Source organism: Sarcophilus harrisii, chromosome 4, assembly GCF_902635505.1.
Source record: "Sarcophilus harrisii chromosome 4, mSarHar1.11, whole genome shotgun sequence".
Lineage (NCBI taxonomy): Eukaryota > Metazoa > Chordata > Mammalia > Dasyuromorphia > Dasyuridae > Sarcophilus > Sarcophilus harrisii.
In genome coordinates this window covers 250,658,529-250,678,353 of record NC_045429.1, presented here as the reverse complement: position 1 = coordinate 250,678,353, position 19,825 = coordinate 250,658,529, and the positions used below count along the sequence as shown (strand labels likewise).

The 19,825-nt window shown below is 31.9% G+C and overlaps 1 long non-coding RNA gene across 2 annotated transcripts in view; it reads left to right on the top strand.

Moving 5' to 3' along the window:
• The window catches only part of LOC116423181, a 183,572-nt gene extending 163,976 nt beyond the window's left edge, over positions 1-19,596 (top strand). For both annotated transcript variants that reach the window (XR_004233671.1, XR_004233673.1), the window contains exons 5-6: positions 16,577-16,656; positions 19,564-19,596. This is a non-coding gene — a long non-coding RNA (uncharacterized LOC116423181). The remainder of the gene's footprint in view (positions 1-16,576; positions 16,657-19,563) is intronic.
• Positions 19,597-19,825: the final 229 nt, after the last annotated feature.

Genomic DNA, 19,825 nt, shown 5'->3' with positions numbered 1-19,825 from the left:
TAGCTACAAAAGATAGTATGATAGTTAAAGAGGAAGGAAGGATCAAGTGAAGGCATTTTTTTTCCAAAATAGAGGAGAAATGAACATATTTGTAGGTAGTAGGAAATGAACTTGTAGAAAGGGGAAAAAATGAAAATAAGTGAAAGAGTGGGCATGATAAAGGAAATGAACTTGTAGAAAGGGAGAAATTGAAAATAAGTGAGAGAGTGGGCATGGCAAATTTTTGAAACTCTAAGGTGCCTTCAAGTTCTAAATTATGATTCTATGATCTATCTAATGATGTCTCATCACTGGTGTGAAGTGAATCATCTTTGAGCCATCATTTCCCCTTATCTGATGAGATCCAATCTGTTACCAAATCTTGCTTATATTACCTTTGAAATATCCTATTTATCATTCTTTCCCTTCCCTCTTACTGCAACCAGCTGAGATTAAGTTATTACTTCAATATAGGACTATTGCATCTTTCTCCTAATTGGCATTCCTGACTCCAGGCTTTTCCTTATCCAATTTAACATGAATCCTTAACCTACATTAATCTCCTTTAAGCATTGTTTTTACCTTGTTATTCTACTAAAAACAAAAAACAAAACAGACACCCACACAAGAATGAGATAACAAATGTAAAGTGCTTTGCAAACATTAAAGCACGGTGAGCTGTTGTTGTTGTTGTTAATAATAATATTTCATAATTTCCTATTTTAGACAAAATTAAGAAACACATGAATTTTTTGGATCTTTATATGCTGGTCCTACCCAAAGTATTTGATCCAATCTCAAACCAGTTCAATTTAACAAGCATTTTCTGAACTGGAATATAAGAATAGCTGGAAGAAATAGACAACCCACTGATGGCAATGCACCTTTGCTCATATGTAAATAAGGAGCTTAAACTTGATGACCTATAAACTCCATTATATCTTTAAATCTGTGATCTGATGATCTATAATTCTTTAATTCCTACTCTCAAAGAATTTATATTCTTATAAGGGACAGAAAATTATACAGTTATCCCTTCCACATTATGACTTTCATCATCATGGTCTCAAGTTGGCATAAGAAATTAAATGGGAATAGTGGGGGGAGTTCTGTGGTAATTACAGATGATATATGAAGGATAGAACAAGTTTAGAAACTCAGAAATATAAAAATATATGCATATTACTGCATACTATCCATATATTTTTTTCTTTTAATCCTGTAATACTATAGGCTTCTCTAGTAGAAAGGGAGGACCAAGTATTTTTACATGAATTTTCCAGATCATGCAGGTACTGTGCTCCTAACACCACTTCCCCCAATGCATATACATATATGCAGAATAAAAATGGAGTAAACATGAAACAGTTAAATATAAGGTTGTTTAGGAGTGAGAAGACTAACAGCAGATTAGGAAAAGCTTCATATCGAAGATAATACATGAATTGTATCTTGATGGAGAATAGAGATTCTATAAAGTGGAAATAAGGACGCAAGGTAAAAAAGACTTGATTTCCAGATAAGGGAAATGGCTCATGCAAAAGCATGAAGATGGGAAATTGAATACTAGGTGAGAGGAATGACAGGAATAAATAAATAGAACAGTTTGGCTGACCTGATTTACAAATTAGACAAGGCTCATTTAATATTTCTTATATATTCTTGAGTCTTGCTCCAATGAACAAGACTCTTTAAAAACTAAAGAATCCAAAACTAATTAATATATAGCCATCAACCTACCTGATTTTTTTTTCATCTCAATACAGTCTTTATTTATTAGAATAATCTACCTATCTATCACGGGCATTTTTGATCAAATTTTGAGAACATAAGAGTAACAAATAACATTTTATAGTTGACCACATGATATTTGTGGAAATGTGAATAAATGTAAAAGATCCTGCTTTGTTCACTATTGAGATGAATAAAAAGTTGATTTGATAGAACAAAACCAAGTCTCCTGCATCTGTCTAGTAAAGTTATACAATCTTAATATGTGAGATACCTTAACATTTGTTAGAATTTAAACTAATATTTTTTAAGATTTCTCTCATGCCTATGAAAAGATTATACAGCATTCCAAGACACAATAGTTTATAAAATAAATGGGTCAAAGTAAAACAATTGCATTTATTTACTTAGACAATCTTACTTTTTTTATTTAAAACTTTTAATATATAGCATATCTTCCTTTTGCTAAAATAATGTTTTACATAGTTTTGCATTATTTATAAGATTTATTCTTATGCTATTTAACTCTTCATGAAACCACACAACACACTGTACATTAAGTATATCTTTAGCAGACAGCCCTTTTCCATTCACAATGAACCTAATTATAGCCATAAATTTTCTTTTTTTATGTTGATATTTTATTTCCCCAATTGCATTATAAAACAGTTTTAAAAATTTTATAAAAGTTTTGAGTTCCAAATTCTATTTTTTTCTTCCTTTTTTCCTTCCCCCTCCTTGAGATGATAAGCAATTCAATATAGTTTATATATATGCAAACATATAAAACATTTCCATATTAATTATTTTGAACAAGAAATTTTTAATTAAAAACTAAAAGTGAAAAATAGCATATTTCAGTCTGTATTCAAACAATACCAATTCTTTCTCTGGATTTAGATAGCATTTTCAACACTGAGTCTTTTAGGGTTGTCTTGGATCATTGCCCTTGGAGAAAAGCTGTCATTCATAGTTCTTTATTATACAATATTGCTGTTATTGTGTACAGTGTTTTTCTGTTCTGCTTACTCCATTCTGAATAAGTTCATTTAAGTTTTTCTAGGTTTTTCTGAAATAATCTTGCTTGTTATTTCTTATAACACAATGATATTTCATCACAATCATATACCACAGCATATTTAGCCATTCCCCAATTGATAAGTATTTCTTCAATTTCCAATTTTTAGGCACAACAAAAAGAACTGCCATATTTTTGTACAAAAAGATCCTTTTCTCCTTTTTTTATGTTTTTGGGATATAATCCTAGTAGCAAAAAAATTTACTGGATCAAAAGGTATGTACAGAGCATAGCTATTTAAACCAATGGGGTTTAAATAATACTGGTTTCCAGATCATTGGAGCATACCTGTTTTTATCTCTTTGATAAATACTGCAACTTTCTGTGATGCATAGTATGGTAATAAAAGCATATTTCAATATTCTATCTCCATCTGGAAATTTCTACAATTATAAAACAAATATATTTTAAAGAATATCTATAAATTCATTAGAGTTAATAATTTCTTCAGCGGATACAAGATTCTCAAGTCTTTGGAAGTAAAAAATCTCCAAAATAATTTTGGGAGAATGGATAAAGATGGTCAAATCTTATAGGTTTACCAGGTTTTCTTTTGATACTGGTTTTGGTACAGTCTCGAATGAAAAAAAAAAGATTCATCAATAGATTACCTTTTTTCTTTTTCAGTACTTTGACATTTTTATTGTTTTTTTTTCTATGATGAGTATTTTCTTCATAGTAGTGGTTAGGAAATATTTTATTTTTAATAGTGTTTTTAGAAATTTGAGAAACCCATATAGCATTGTAAGGAAACAATAACAAACCCTCTATCTGCCAGACCCCTCTCTAGAACTTCTTGTTTCTCAGGAATATTTAATATATTTTACAGCAGTAATCAGCTTTTACCTCTGTTTTTTTTTTTTTTAATTTCTGAGCACTTTTCCTTTGTGCTTCAATATAACTGATTTAATTTTTTTATTGGCTTAGATGACCTTTGAAGTACTTGACTTTGCTATACCAAAAAACATTACAATATCTCTAATAGTTGTTGAAGTGTATTCTCTTTAAGAGGTCCAATGTACTTAAAAGTTCTTTCTACTTCATCTATTTCATCATAAAATGAGAGAGAACTTTATAAAAGTAGGGAAACCAATTCTATTTGGGCTCAATGTATCAACAGAAGCACACATACAACACCAATACTTTCATAAACAAATCATGTCATATCAACTGTGTTTATTGTACAAAATATTGCCTAGCAATTGCATTGCATAAGTGAGATAACTGTTAGTCTTCTGATTGCTAATATAAACCAAAGAATAAGACATGAAGATATATGCTATTCAGAGGTTACTGCCATTGTTCCTGAGGATAGGTCTGATATTATGAAGACCAGAGATCTAATTTAACCTCAGATATTTAACTTCTGCTTTCCTCAGTTTCCTAAATGAAGTAATAATAACATCTACCTTTAAAGTTTGTTATAAGAATCAAATATGATAAAAATTGGGAAGTGCCTAGCACATTTCCTGGAACATAGTAAATACTATATAATTGTTAGTTATTAGTTATAATAATTAATCTGTTTTTCAAGTCAGATGATTTTACTCTGAAATACTTTTTTTCTCCTTTTTTTTTAAACTTTAACTTTATTTTTGCACAACTGTACTGAAAAAAATTGACTCACCATGATTTTTTCCTTTGGACTTCCCTAATCAAGATTTCGTCTTGTGAATTTTCTATATTTGTTTGAAAGTGTGGTGGGACCAGACAGAGAGTGAGCCCAACTCTACTTCAATTCTACTTTACTCTATCTACATTGGCTCCACCTCTCTAGAAAATACTTTCATTTTGAATCCAAGCAATAGGTATGAATGTCTTGCAAGGGGTTAGGCAAAAACATTTTACATTGGAGTTTTTCATAAGCTTCTTTTTCCACTAAGAATTTGTCCAATATTCTAACATTCCAGGGAAAGAAAATGACAGCATTCTGCTAGTGAAAAGCTAAAGTATTAAAGTGTTAACTGTTCTTATTAATTGAATAATAATGATAATATTTTCTGTAACACCATTCAACCTCATATCACTCCCTAAAAAGCAAGCTTTGTCTTTTTGAATCTTAAGTCTGGAAACTTACTGGAATAGGAATGGAAAAGACTTACTGCAAAGTAAAATTGGAGCAATAAATCTATTGAAGTTACCTAAGTTATTTTGAAGCTAATTATGTCTGTGTGCAAAGCAAATGAAGTGAGAACTGAATTAATGAAGACCAGCTCCCTCCCATGAGCTAATGAGGCATGCTTTATACCAACAGCTCCTCACAGTGAAAAATTAAACCAGTCTATGAGGAAAAAAATCGAGTGGTTGAAGTTAAGAACATTGAAGGCTGAAACAATTTCTCAGTATAACTTCAAGAATTTCCATTCTTTGATTGTTTAATGCCTCTACATGGGATTCTTTTTTCTTTCTTTCTCTCTTTCTATTCCTTTCTTTCCCCCTGCTTCCCTATCTCCCTCCCTCCATCCTTCCCTCCATCCCTCCCTCTATCCCTCCCTCCATCCCTCCATTCTTTCTTTCTTTCTTTCTTTCTTTCTTTCTTTCTTTCTTTCTTTCTTTCTTTCTTTCTTTCTTTCTTTCTTTTTCTTTCTTTCTTTCTTCCTTCCTTCCTTCCTTCCTTCCTTCCTTCCTTCCTTCCTTCCTTCCTTCCTTCCTTCCTTCCTTCCTTCCTTCCTTCCTTTCTTTGTTTCTCTCTCTCTTTCTTTCTTTCTCTCCTTCTTTCTCTCTCTCTCTCCTTCCCTCCCTCTCTTCCTCTTTCCCTTCCTCCCCCTTCTCTCTCTGAAATTCCACTTCTTTGTGATTGTCATTTTAAAATTTTTCTCTTTGCTAGTTAATTCTAGCATTTTTGATCCCCAAATTTCAACTTATCTCAACCATGCTGTGGGTGAATTTGCCATTAATACTTCATAGAAAACAGCAAAATCTAGTGTAGAGAGCACTTTTTCATTTGTCAGGTGCTGTCCTTGAATTTAGGCAATTTAGTATTATGTTCCTTCTTACATGACAAGAAAGGGTAGTTTTCAGCTAGCTTTTCTTTGCCATATGCTCTCATAATTAAACATTTAATCTCTCCCTATTTGCTGTCCTCTAATATTTTCTGCAAATTTTATTGGATGTTTATCTAATTGATTTTTAAAATGAAATTTCATATTGGAATTGCTATACTTATTCTATTTCCCTTTTACAGTGCATCACATATTAGGGTTTGTTTTTGTTTTCTATTGTTTTGAAATAGAATGGAATACCTTTCCTTTCTCCAGATAAAAATTCATTTTTGATCATTTATTAGAAGTGCCTGAATTTCATTTGGACTTTTTGTAGAATGAAAAAATAAGCCAGGAATTTATAATTATTATTTTTTTAATTTTAAAGTTTCATATAACAATAAGAAGCTCTGTAAAAGACATTTAGCAAAATTTTGGAATTTCTGAATGTCTGACAAGAATGATTTATAGAAAAGAAGGTGGGAAAAGTACTTTTTCTGGCAACTCTGGCAAAATTGGGATAGATATTTTTGTATGAATTATCATATATTTTTACCTTTGTGTATGAGTGAAAAATAAAAGGATAGGGCAGAGCCAATATAGCAGAGTAAAGGCAGGGACTCACCTAGCTCTCTCCCAAATTCTTCCAAATCCTTTTAAATAATGATTCTAAACAAAAACAGCAGAACCCACAAAAGACAGTGAAACAACTTTCTAGTCCAAGACAACTTAGAAGATCATCAATAAAGCTCTGTTATACCAGGCTGAGAATGGAGTACAGAGCAGTACAGGTTTTGCCAGTATAGACCAGATATCAGCAAACCAGGAGGAAGACTGGGTACAATTGAATTAGTGGCAGCAATGGTGGGTGTACAGACCTCTAAGCCCACAGACTCCAAAGAAAACTTAGAAGATCAGCAGAAAATATCAGTTGTACTGGGGCGAGAATGGACTACAATCCTGTTCAGACTGTGTCAGTGCAGTCCCAACCCCAACAAACAAGTAGCAGATTTTAGGAATCAGCAGCAGCAGCTGCAATTACTTCCAGAAGTCTCAGCTCACAGATGGCAAGGGATTTGAACAATTGGTCAGAAGATTATATGGGTCTCTTTGCTAGCAATGAGACAGATCTCTGTTGCTTTGCCCGTGTTCAGATAGGGATCACAGTCCTGAGTGGCAAGCCAGGGCAAATAGAAACACTAATACACCAGAACTTTGGGCCACAGTGGAGTGAGGACACTCCTTATAGTTCCAGGGCAGAAAATAGGGCTAGTGGTCCCTTTTAGAGTAGAGCATATGCCAGAAAAGTAGTAAACACTCTCCTAAGATCATACCCCTTATAAGAATTGAAAACTTACAGATTCCTAGAAATAGATCTGAAAACAGCTGCACAAAAACCATGAAATTTGAAACAGTTCACTCACTACCCCCAAAGTAGAACCCTATTTTAACAAAGAATAAAAAGTCAAGTTATAGCTGGGAAAATGAGCAAACAGAAACAAAAATTCTGACCATAGAAAATTACTTTTGTAAGAAGGAAGATCAAAACACATATACAGAAGAAATAAAGAAAGGTCTCCAAGAAAATTATGAATTGGTCTCAGAACATGGAAGAGCTTAAAAAAGATTTTGAAAAATAAGTAAGTGATTTAGAGGAAAAGTTGGAAAGAGAAATGAGAGTGACACAAGAAAAAAAGAAAAATAAATCAACAGCTTGCTAAAGGGGACACAAAAAAGTACTGAAGAAAATAACACTTTAAAAATAGATTAAACACATAATAATTAAACAGATTAAAAACAGATATTAAAGAAGGTACACAAAGCCAATGAGAAGAATACCTTAAAAAGTATATTTGGCCAAATGGAAAAAGAGACACAAAAATTCTCTGAAATAAAAATCTCCTTAAAAAGTTTTTTTTTTAATTGGCCCAATGGAAAAGGGGGTACAAAAGTTCATTGATGAAAACAATTCCTCTTCCCACCCCTTGCCTACATGAATTTATGAGAAGATTTGGACTAAAGTAACCAAAATTGGGCAGTCACAGATAAGTTATAATCTGCATCATCAGAAGGAATGCCCACAGTATTTAGGCCACAGATCCAGTGGAATATTTATATAGTTATAATTGGTATGGAGTTTGCTAAAGTTTTGCATTCTTAGTTACAAACTTCCTTCTCATGTTCTACTTAATTCATTTACTTATTTAAAACAAAACACAAGCAAACAAAAACAAACAAATGGTTTATATTAAGTCCCTTATATCTTTTATTTTTGATATAAATATGTACAAACCATTTTAAACATATTTCCATATTTGTTATATTATACAAGAAAAATCAGACAAAAAGGGAAAAAACCATGAGAAAAAAAAGCAAGCAAACAAAAAAGGTCAAAATACTATACTTCAATCCACATTCGGTCTCCATAGTACTTTCTCTGGATGCAGATGTCATTTTTCCATCCCAAGTTTTGAATGCTCTTGAATTGCTGCTGGTCAACTCTGTTGTTATTTTTTCTAGCTTTATCAGATAATTTTTTGGTAGTTTGATTGGTATGACCCTGAATAATTAAATTAATAGGCAGAATTGTCATATTTATATTAGCTTGGCCTACCCATGAGAAATTGATACTTTTCCATTTGTTTAGATTTGAGTTTATTGTGTAAACAGTGTTTTGTAATTGTGTTCATATTCTTCCTGGGTTAATCTTGGTAAGTTGTTATGTTGACTCCCAAATAATTTATATTGTCTATAATTAATTTAAATAAAATTTCTCTTTCTTTCTCTTCTTGATGAACTTTGTTGGTAATATATGGAAATGCTGATGATTTATGTGAGTTTATCTTATATCCTTCAACTTTGCTTCTTGTTAATTATTTGAAGTGATTCTGAAGAATTCTCTAAGTATATTATCTTTTCTCCAAAGAGTAATAATATATTTCTTATTATAATTTCTGCTTTTTCTAATTTCCTCAATTTCTTTTTTTTCTCTTATTGTTACAGCAAACATTTCTAGTACTATATTGAATAATAAAGATGATAATGAGAATCTTTGCTCCACCCCTGATCTTTTTGGGAATGCTTCTAGTTTATTTCTATTCCATATAAAGCTTGATGGTTATGGATAGATGCTGCTTATCATTTAAAGGAAAATTTCACTTATTCCTAAGCTTGCTAGTTTTTTTTTTTTAGTAGAAATGGGTGTTGTATCTTGTTTAAAGCTTTTTCAGCATCTATTGAAATAATCATATGATTTCCGTTGATTTTATTATTGATGTGGTGATTTCTGTTGATGGTTTTTCCAATATTGAACCAATCCTGCCTTCCTGAGATAACTCTCATCTGGTCATAGGGAATAGTGCTTGTGATATATTGCTGTAATTATCTTGCTAGTATTTTAAAAAAATTAAATTAACCAATGGCTTGTCTATCTTATTTTTTAAAAATAAAACCCATTTCCTAGATTTATTTATTAGCTGAATAGATTTTTAAATCTATTTTAATAAATAAATAATCTATTAAAAATAAATATTTGTTCATTCTTATTACTATCACCTTTGATTTTGTGGATTTCCAATTTGGTGATAAAATTGGGGATTTTTGATTTGTTATTTTTCCATTTTTAAAAAGTTTTTCATGTCCAATTCATTCATCTGTTCCTTTTTCATTTTCTTGAAGTAAGAATTTAGGGAAAGAATTTTTCCTCTAAATACTGCTTTGCTGGCATTCCATAAATTTTGGCATATTGCCTCATAGTTGTTATTCTCTTTAATGAAATTATTGTTTCTTTGATTTATTCTTTGGCCTAATTATTTTTTATGATTATATTACTTTAGTTACCAATTCATTTTAATTTATCTTTCCACTGCCCTTTTTATTACATTATGAAACAAAAAGAATACAACTAATATTTCTGCTATTTTACATTTGATTTTGAGATTTTTATGCCCTATTATATGATCAGTTTTTGTGCAGGGACCTGCTAAGAAAAAGGAATATGCAGTCTTTTTTGTTCCCATTCAGTTTTTTCCAAAGGTCTGTCATATCTAATTTTTCCAAAATTCCATTTACCTCTTCAGTTTCTTTCTTGTTTATTTTTTCATTAGACTTATCAAATATTTCAGGTGAGGATTAATTTCACCTCTAAGAATTTGGATGCTATACAACTTAGTACAGATATATTTAGTATTGATATTGATTCATTGTTTATGGTATTTTTTTTTTAGCAAGATATAGTTTCCTTCTTTATTCCTTTTAATTAGATCTATTTTTGCCTTTACTTTGTCTGAGATAAGGATTGCTATCCTTGCTTTCCTACCTCCTCCTTCATCTGAAGCATCTGCTCCAGTCCCTTACTTTTCTCTGTTAAATGTGTTTCTTATAGAAAACATATTGTAAGATTCTGATTTTTGACTTACTCTGCTATGATCTTCCATTTTATCAGAGAGTTCTTTCCATTCATATTCACAGTTATGATCACTACCTGTGTGTTTCCTTCTATTCTATTTTTCCTCCTGTTTATCTTTTTTCTCTTTTCACCTTTTCCCTCTTCACCACTGTTATGCTTCTATCACTCCCCCTTAATCTGCCCTCACTTCTTCCAATCAGCTCCATCCTGCCTCTTTTTCTTAATCTCCTCCCTTCCCCTTCCCCTCTTAGGAAAGATAGATTTCTTCATTCAACTGATTGTGCATATTATTCCCTTTTTGAGTCAATACTGGTGAGAGTAGAATTCAAGAAATGCTTATAGCCCACCCTCTCAATTCTCTCTTTACTGTAATATGCCATTCATGCCTCTTCATATGAAATAATTCACACTATTTTATCTTTTCCTTCTTTCTGTGCCTAGTATATTTCTTTCTCATCCATTAATATTAATATTTTTGTGTCATTCCCTAAAAATCATCTTATAGCTACATTTTATGTATATGTGTGTGTATATATACAAACACACACACATACATATATATATTCCTTCTAGTTGTACTATTAATGATACTATTTTTTAAGAATTTCCAAGTATTTTCTTCCCATGTATGAATGTAAACCATTTAGCTACATTTAATCCCTTGTGTTTTCTTTTCCCTTTTTACTTGTTTATTCTTCTCTTGGGCCTTGATATTGGAGATTAAATATTTGGATTACATCTGGTTTTCTCCTTATTTAAATTTGAAACCTTTCTATTTCATTGAATGACCATTTCTCTCCTTGGTGTATTATGCTTATTTTGCTGGGTAAATGATTCTTATTTGTAATCCTAAATCCTTTGCCATTTGGAATATCATGTTCTATGACCTGTGATCCTTTAATTATGGAGCTGCCAAGTCCTTTGTATTCCCGATTGTGATCCCTGGTATTTGAATTGTTTCTTTCAGGTTGTAATATTTTTTTTCATATGATAGTTCTGAAATTTAGATATAATATTCCTTAAAGTTTTTATTGTGGGATCTCTTTCCTGAGGTGATTGGTTGATATTTTCTGATGCTTATTTTCCCTCTGATTCCAGGACACAGCATAGTTTTCCTTGATAATTCCTTGAAAGATGTCCAAGTCCTCTTTTTGATTACTACTTTTAGGTAATCCAATATTTCATAGATCTATTCTCCAGAACAGTTGTTTTTGCCTGTAAACTAGTTTATTTTTACCTCTTCCCCCCACATTCTTTTAAATTTTTTTGATTGCTTCTTTTTGTCTCAGAATCATTAACTTCCACTTGCCCAATTGTATCTTTTAAAGTGTTGTTTTCCTCAATTAGCTTTTTTGCTTTCTTTTCCATTTGACCAATTCTACTTTTTAAGCAGCTTTCCAAACTGTTGATTCCCCATCCCATAATTCTCTTGAATCACTCTAATTTCCTTTCCCAATTTTTATTCTACCTCTCTTATATGCTTTTAAAGATCCTTTTTGAGCTCTTCCACGAGTTCTTTCTAGTCTCGAGACCACTTCCTATTTTCTTTGGAATTTTGCACATGGGTATTTTAACATTGTTGTCCTCTTCTGAGTTTGTGATCTTCCCTATCATCATGATAACTTTTTATAGTCACATTCTTTTTGTTGCCTTTTGCTTATCATTTTTAAAAATTTGGTTTTTTTCTCTTTTTTCCTCTAAATTGAAGCTCTACTCCTAAGGTAAAAGGACTTCTATCTCAGGCTTCTTGTGCCAGTGATTTCAGGTCCTGGGTAAACAACTGATTGTGCATTGATGTTACCCTATGGCCCATGGGAGTCCCTGTCTGGTGCTTTGCTGAAGAGGGGGGGGAAAGAGTGACTGGTGCTGCTGGAAGATCTAGGAGTTTGGAAGATAAGCAGGTGTTGAACTGAGGTCCTAGTAATTTTGACTGGAATGTGCTGAGGCAGTGTGGAGTGTTTCTATATTTCCCCAGGGCTACACTGAAGCACATAATAGTAGATTCTGGAGGACACTTGCTTGTCTAAAGCTATGCTGTAGCCCCTGGTGACTGGCCTCTGGAGGATACCTGTCTACCTCATGTCTTACTGAAGGATATGCACTTGGGGCTACTGGAAGATGTCTGTTTGCCTTTGATTGTGCCAAAGCATGGGGATGCCCTACCATTGAAGAATGCTTGCCCACTCTATGGCTGGACTGAAGCATGTGTTGATTCCCCGAGCTGGAGTCCACTGGCTCTTTTGCTTATGTGAAGGCATGGTAGGGTCCTTGTGTAGGCTTCTGACTGCTCCGTCACACTGAAGTTTAGAATCTCCTGCTGGTTTGCAGAGGTAGGGCTTGCTACCCCTTACTTGAATACCCTTTTGATCCTCCAAGTTTCCTGGGGTAACACATTATTTCCCTCCATCTCTTTTCTGGTTCCTCTATTCCAGGACATGTTTTGTGGTGCTATTTTATGTTTACCTAGAGGTGAACATGGGAAAGTTGTGATGATTCACTACTTATTCCACCATCTTGACTCTTGGAAGTAGAGTCTGAGGTGAAACTTTTAAAGATATATGCAATACATTGAAATTCGATCTAATTTACAGAGATAATTTTTTACAGTAGTCATACATAAATTTTCTTTCCATCACCTAAGGGTTAAATGCTTCCCCATCCTGTCTCCCTTTAAGTTGATGCATGATCCACATGCTTTGGAAGGATCTGACATCATCCAGACAATTTGAGTAAGTCTCTCCCCAGGATTTTGGGAGAATACCTTCTTGTAACTATAGAATGATGTGGGCAAGAGTTCACCAGGATAGGCAGGTAGTGATTGATTGTGATCTGCATCCTTGAAGGAGGGATCAAACGATCACAGATCTAGCCTTTAGATTATAGGAGTATATATATTGATAAGGTCAGTATAACTCTCACCATTCAGGCCTTTATTTTTCATATTTGCAAGTAATATTATTATTTGCAATTTACATGTAATCTTAATATTTGCAATACTTTGCTTTTAGGTTTTGCACATATAATATACAATTTTAGCTTTCTAATCAATCACTGGGAGCCTTTTTGTTTTTTGATCCAGATGTTCTCTAAATTACAAGTTTTACCAGAGAACCGAGTGGGAGTCTATTGTATAAACATCCATTGGAAATAGGCAGTTGGATATTCAGTTTGGAATATTTTTTTCTTGGCAGATCAGTTTGCACAAATTTCCTTAGGTTTTGGCTATTGAACTTTTCCCTGAAAAATGATCTATTTTTTTATTAGATGTTAAAAAAGTAGATGAAAAAGGAAACTTTATATAACTTAAGAAATATCTTTCTGTGCATTTTCTCAGGATGTTTCCCAGGACTTTTTTCAATGATTTTATGTATGATTAAATTATATCTATTATGTGGAAATATGTGGAAAAATTAATTACATAAATATACACATATATATGTGAATAATTGTTTCCTACCTATGCTCTTATCTTTTTAGAAGAGAATATATAAACATATTATTTTTCATATGTATATATAATATGAACATATGAATAAAGAATATTTTCCTGGTAAAGATAATATATGCATACTATTTTTATGTGTGTATATTTAGGACATTTTAAATAAATACGTAAAAATAAAGTATTGCATAATGGAATATACAAACTTCAAACTTCTATAAGCATAAGACTATAGGGAGAAGGCGATGCATATGTATTTTTGAAAATTATTTATAGCTATATAAATATTTGTGTGTGTATTTATGCATCTTCACGAACATATATGTAGTTATACACATCTTTTCCTTCAAAGAAAACATTTTTGATGAATTTTTGGATCAGACCTGAAATCCTATGATTTTAATGGTATAGGGAACTGCCAATGAAGAAAAACCATATACTAATGAAATATAGCACCTCATCTACAACTCAAGATCTTAGATAATTTTTCTAAGCTACTGGAAGGTTGTGATAGTGAGGGTCATATTGTGTAATTCTCAGTGTCAGAGTCATGATCTGAACCCAGCTCTTCCTGGTATCAGGGCTTATAGTCTGTCTGCTATGACATTTGCCTTTTGTTAAGTAGATGACTAGTAAAATACTTGATTTTAAAAATGAAAAAAAAATTCAAATTTCTTTGTTTATCAGGGTAACACTTGACCTCATGGCATAGAGGTTGGAGTATAGAATCTGAAGTTAAGAAGATTCTCAGGGCCCTCAGGATCCAAAAGATCCTTAAAACTTTAATGATTCTACAATACTGAGCAAGTCATTTAATTTTGATTTCCTTGTATATAAAATGGGAATAATTATAAAAATAATAATACCTATCTTGTAGGGTTTTTTTGTGTGTGAGAGAATTAAATGAAGTAAGTATGTGAAGCTCTTTGCAAACCTTAAAATACCATGAAAATGTGAGCTATTCTCTCAGGGTTCAGAAATTTCTCAATTTTATGAATCTTCTAAGATATGTAGATATGTAGAAAGAAACATGAAAATTTTAACAGCCCTAACATAATATATCACAATTGTGCATAGTACTTTATACCAAGATTATCTATCCTCCTAATATTATTTATCAGCATGGAGAGAAGGGCAAGTCACATTGTATCCTTGAATCTATTTTCCTCATATATGTAGCTAATACATTTTGAAATCTTAGAGAATAATTTAATGTAGTTTTCTTGCCATAAAATTAGTTTTCTATTATTAGGAACTAAAATTCTATACATAAGATTTTGTGAAGGGATTGTCTCTTTTCTTTCATTTTCAGACTTTCAATTTATGAATTATCTTCAGGCAATGTTAGGCCAAAGCAAAATATATTGATAGAGATGAATGTAGGGAAATAACGGTAGCTAATGTTTATATAGCATTTTAAGATTTGTGAAGGACTTTGTATGTATGTTATCTTCTTACTCAAGGAATTGCAATGTAGTTGGGGTAACTTCCTGCAGGACAGGACAGAAATCCTCAGTGTTTTCTCATCCAAAAGAAAGAACTAAAATCTTGGGAAAAGTGAGAAGTATATATGAACAACGAGTAAGGCCTCAGGGCAAGCTTACTATAGTGAATGCAAGAGAGATCTCACTCATGATGGTATGTGACTACAAGGGAGATATTGCCACTGTCAACTTCAATAGTGGCTAACTGTAGGAGGTGACTAGAAGGAGAGATTAAAGAGACTCTGAAAATGGTCCTGTTGAAAAGAAAATAAAGCTGTCCTGTTTACCATGAACTATAATGGTAGACTTTTCATCTATCTATCTCCTTTGTTGTGGATCTTTTGCTGAACCAATATCTTTTTTTCTTTTTTGAAAAAAAAAAAAGACTATTTACTTCCAAATGAACTGGTTTCTCTGAACCTCCCCTTCCCCCCCAACCTCTTTGGAATGTGTGTGGTCTTGGAGGATTAAAAATAGTAGAATGAGACACACAGAGAAGAAAATAAATTCTCTTTGTGATCTTCAAGATTGTTTTTATAAGTTGGAATCTCAAGAATAAACAGCATTTTATTGGTAGCTATTATTAGAGTTCGCCCAGATGAGGAAAGCAATTAAATGAATCTGGACCAAGAAGGAATCTAGGTGCAACTTAAGTCAACCAGAGTCTGGTATGAGGAGGCTTGGGTAACTAGGTGGCACAGTGGACAGAGTTCTAAGTCTGGAACCAGCAAGAATATAACTAGAATATAAGAATATAACTATAATCTTGGCAAGTTGCTTAACTTCTGTTAGCCTCAGTTTCCTCATCTGTAAAATAAAGATTATAACAGTACCCACCTCCCAGAATTGTTGTGAGGATCAAAGAGTATAATAATTTAAAACATTTAACATAATGCTTTACACATACAAGGCACTATAGAAATGTTAGTTATTGCTGTTGTTATTTAGAAGCATGAGGAAGCCCTACTTTAAGCCAGTGGCCTTGAACAACAATCCTTTTCATTTTCTTTGCCCCTAGAGTTAGAACAAAGAGTCCTGACTAGAGAGATATTCCTACCTGAAGGGAACAATTGGCAAAGAGTGATCCCCCACACAAAGATATGGAAGCCAGAGAGAAGGGGGTCAACTAGAACTGTTCTTCAGTCAAACAACTTATATCTTCAACTATAGTTAGATCTATATATACCATTTAATCCTCAGAACAAATATTAATATTGGATGAAGAGAAGAACAAGGCTCAGAGCCAACCCATGATCACATTGTTGCTAAATGTCTAGGGACAGGGTTTGAACCCAATTCTTTCCTTATTTCAGAAGCAACATTTTCATTATAAAATATTATTTTTCCAGAAGAAACTTCATATTTGTTGATTTTTTTCTACAGACCGTCTTCATGTCCCCAGTAATTCTCTTTCTTTACTTGAAAATTTTCTCCACTCTCTTATAATGTTTTTTCCAAATGTCTGTTTCACAGGCCTGCTCTCCTAGAACTATCCTCTTCAACTGATTTTTGTCAATGAACATTTGGCCTTCTGGACCTGGCATCTACACATTGTAAGCAGAATGCAAAAATAAGTCCTAGCTAATTGTTTGGATACCCAAAGAGGATTTACTAGAGCATATGGATAAGAGTAACACAGGATAAGAGGACATAGAGGGACTATGATCTTTATCATAATAGAGAATACCCCTATAAATGAGATCAATCTCTCTCTCTAGCAGTCCTTGCAGATTACCTCTAAACTCAAATGACCTGGCTACCACTTAGAATGTCTATACAAATTCCACAATATTTCCAAGGTATTTACCTTGCATGTCATCATGACTTACTTAGATGCAAGTTCTTCAACTTTTCTATGTGGGAGAGTTACATTAACCAAGTGAGTTGATGCACTTTATGTATGTACCAGACCCACTATTGCATTCTTATAGATAAGCCATGTTGAGAATTAGAAAATTAATTTACAGAGGCCAGATAGAAAACAATTGGCAATACCCTTCTGCAGACCTAAAAGGTTGGACGTTTATATAAGACAGAGAAGTATTTCCTGATAATCTTAAATATGAAGACATATCATCTATGTTAAAAGAATGACCTTCAAAGGTGATTATATTATTAACACTGCAAAAAGGGGAATGAATGAATTAACAAAAAGGTAATTATTAGTCAACTATATACTTACACTGTTCTCAATACTGAGTATCCAAATACAAATGTAAGATAATACCTTCTACTTTTAAAAATACAAATAGAAAACTGGTGGATAGGGAAGAGTATTTTGGCCTGAGAAGTTTCACAAATGACAAGTAGTCAAATAGCAGTTTATTGACGTACTTTCTCTATAAGCAACTGAAGTACCAATATGATTACAGTTCATAAATCAAGAGTTGCAAAGAGTGTGATGGGAATGAGGTACACCAAAATAGAATGTGTCTTGAGTCATGATGATATTTGAATGACTAAGTCAATGTTATGAAAAGACATCATAGTTTTCATGGATACAGCCCTGAACTAAACACAGAAAGCCCATGACCCACTCCTAAAAGAAGTTGGTTGTCACATTACTTTTTTAAATGTTGCTTTCCTTTATTAAAAAAAAGTATCTTTTTTCATTCTTTGCATGTTTAATTTTTTCCTCAATAGTTTTTTTTTTTAATTTTTCTGAATACATGAAGATAGTTTTCAACATTTGGAGCACCTTTTCATCTGAAAATTGTCAGTTCATATCCCTTGACCATTTATCAATTGGAGAATGGCTTGAAAATTATAAATTTGAATCAATTCTCTATATATTTTAGAAATAAGGCTTTTATCAGATTCTTTGTATGTAAAAATGTTTTCCCAGTTTATTGTTTTCCTTCTAATCTTGTCTGCATTAGTTTTGTTTGTACAAAATCTTTTTAACTTAATATAATCAAAATTATTTATTTTATGATCAATAATGATCTCTAGTTCTTCTTTGGTCACAAATTCCTTCCTCCTCCAAAAATTTGCGAGATAAACTATCCTATGTTCTTCTAATTTGTTTATAATAACAATTTTATGTCTAGATCATGAACCCATTTTGACCTGCTCTTGGTATATGGTGTTAAGTTTGGGTCTATGCCTACTTTCTGCCATAACTAGTTTCCAATTTTCCCAGAAGTTTTTGTCAAATAGTGAATTCTTATCCCAAAATCTGGGGTCTTTGGGTTTGTCAAATACTAGATTGTTATAGTCATCTGCTATTTTGTTCTGTGAACTTAACCTATTACACTGATCAGTTTCTCTAATGATTTTGATAACTGCTGCTTTAAAATATAGTTTTAGATCTAGTACAGCTAGGCCACTTTTATTTGCTTTTCTCTTCATTTATTCATTATCCTTGCCCTTTTTTTCTTCCAGATGAATTTTGTTGTTATTTTTTCTAGGTCAGCAAAATAGTTTCTTGGGAATTTAATTAATATAGCACTAAATAAATAGATTAGTTTAGGGAATATTGTCATCTTAATTATATTTAATATATATATAATATATTAATATTATTTAATATATTATTTATTGTTATATAATATATTAATATAATTAAAAGATATTAATATAATGTATTTAATATAATATGTTATTATATTAATATTATATAACATATTATATATATATAATTTAATTATATTTGCTCGACCTATTCATGAGCACTTGATATTTTTCCAGTTGCTCAGATCTTGTGTAGAAAGTATTTTTTAGTTTTGCTTATATTGTTCCTGACTTTCCTTTGGCAGATAAATTCCCAAATATTTTATATTATTAACAGTTATTGGATTTTGTTATTGATGTATAAGAATGCTGATGATTTTATGTGGATTTATTTTGTATTCTGCAACTTTGCTAAAGTTGTGGATTATTTCTAATAGCTTTTTAGTTGATTCTCTGGGGTTCTCTAAGTATACTATCATATCCTCTGCAAAGAGTGATAATTTGGTTTCCTCATTACCTATTCTAATTCCTTTAATCTCTTTTTTTCTCTTATTGCCAAAACTAGCATTTCTAATACTATATTGAATAGTAATGGTGATAGTGGGCAACCTTTTTCACCCCTGATCTTCTTGGGAATGGTTCTAGCTTATCCGCATTACATATGATGCTTTTAAATAGATGCTACTGACTGTTTTATTTCTATACTCTCTACTGTTTTTATTAGGAATGGGTGTTGGATTTTATCAAATACTTTTCTTTATCTATTGAAATAATCATATGGTTTTTATTAATTTGGTTATTGATATAGTCAATTATGCTAATAGTTTTCCTAATATTGAACCAGCCCTGCATTCTTGGTATAAATCCTATTTGGTCATGGTGTATTATCCTGGGGATGATTTTCTATAATCTCTTTGCTAATATTTTATTTAAGATTTTTGCATCAACATTCATTAGGGAGATCAGTCTATAATTTTCTTTCTCTGTTTTTGTCCTACCTGGTTTAGGTATCAGTTTCATGTGCGGGTCATAAAAGGAATTTGGTAGGAGTTCTTCATTTCCTATTTTTTCAAATACTTTGTATAGTATTGGAATTATTTGTTCTTTAAAATGTTTGGTAGAATTCACATGTAAATATCTGGTCCTTGGGATTTTTCTTAGGAAGTTGATTAATAGCTTGTTCTATTTCTTTTTCTAAAATGAGACTATTTAAATAATTTATTTCCTCTTCTGTTAATCTGGGCAATCTATATTTTTGTAGGTATTCCT